Source organism: Helianthus annuus, chromosome 13 (assembly GCF_002127325.2).
Source record: "Helianthus annuus cultivar XRQ/B chromosome 13, HanXRQr2.0-SUNRISE, whole genome shotgun sequence".
In the NCBI taxonomy this organism is placed as follows: domain Eukaryota; kingdom Viridiplantae; phylum Streptophyta; class Magnoliopsida; order Asterales; family Asteraceae; genus Helianthus; species Helianthus annuus.
The window spans coordinates 86004542-86005944 of NC_035445.2; the positions used below are offsets into that span (position 1 = coordinate 86004542).

The 1403-nt window shown below is 31.4% G+C and overlaps 1 long non-coding RNA gene across 1 annotated transcript; it reads right to left on the reverse strand.

Annotated features, from left to right (window-relative positions):
- On the reverse strand, nt 1–1200 carry LOC110902919. The gene is made up of 2 exons (XR_002571525.2): nt 999–1200; nt 1–426 (listed from the first exon to the last, which is right to left on the reverse strand). It is a non-coding gene; the product is annotated as an uncharacterized LOC110902919 (long non-coding RNA).
- Nucleotides 1201–1403: the final 203 nt, after the last annotated feature.

Genomic DNA, 1403 nt, shown 5'->3' on the forward strand with positions numbered 1-1403 from the left:
TAATTTTGAAACAGAAATTTGTCATTAAAACTGATATATAACATACTACACCATAGAGAAATACCAAAGTACCAATTCTACCCCCACCCCTAGTATCCATCCATCCCTATATCTACTTAAACTACAAAATGAAGGGGGATTTAATTTAAAACTAAAAGAGATAACACAAGTCCCATTTGGTCATTCCACTAATCTTCAAGGGTTCCTAGACGCAGAAGAAGAAGCATGAGTTCCATTGGTGGTTTGAGACCCATTTTGAGCACCCATTGTTATCCTCTGTTTCAGCTGTGAGAGCAATGCTTGATTCTCTTGATTCAGAATCTGTGCTTTCTTCCTTAACTTCTCATTCTCTTGCATTATCAGACAGTTCTCCATGTACAGCTTTGAGTTCAACCTTTCCATCTTCTTATCTTTTCTTTTCAGAAACTGCACACATGAATCTAAATTAATCAATGGATTTAATAACTAAACAATCATCAATTTACACAGATTTTAGATAAAGAAAAACAGAGCACATACAAGAAAAGATGAATGTTTGTTACAAAAAAAAAAAAAAAAAAAGAAAGAATAAAGATAGTCGTTAATAAACAAAACCCACAAAAATTGTTGGTAGGAATCATCGATTTACACAGATTTTAGACGTAAAAATCTCAACTTTAAGAAATTTAAAAAACAGAGCATATACAGGAAATGAGGAATATTAGATTTTGTGAAGAAAAATTAAAATATTAAATATATAACGATGATTAATAAACAAAACCCACAAATATTGTTTATAGAAATCATCGATTTATACAGATTTTAGACGTAAAAATCTCCAACTTTAAGAAATTTAGAAAAACAGAGCACAAGTGAAAATGAGAAATCTTCTATTATGAGAAGGAAAACAAGGAAAGAACAGAGATATATGTGTAAAATCTGTTGTAAAAATGATTGATTACTCAAATTTTAGACTAAAAAACACACACAAATTTGTGTGTCTTTTCAAGAAAGATCACCTGTGGGAAAAACAACGAACAAAGAGCTCTGTTTTTATGAATTTTAAACAACAGAAGTAGGGTGAGAATATGACGCAAAAGACTAGTGATGCGTCATCTATATATAGAGGGGGGGAGGTTAAAGTAAGGTAATGATAATGGAGATTTGAAAGGATGGAGAGGAAGGAAAGAAGGCGGCATGTATGAATGGGAATGGATTAAATGTGCTGCTGCTTCTTCTTCTTCTTTGATCATGATGATTATCAGATTTTTGGTTTTCATTGCGTCATGTGAATGATGGGGTCTCGAGTAGGGGTATTTTCGGTATTACGTTAAACACATGATTATACCATTTTTATTTTTAAAAACTTTTTAAGAATTACCGTCATAATAACCAAAAAAGAAATAATGATTAAACATAACTAC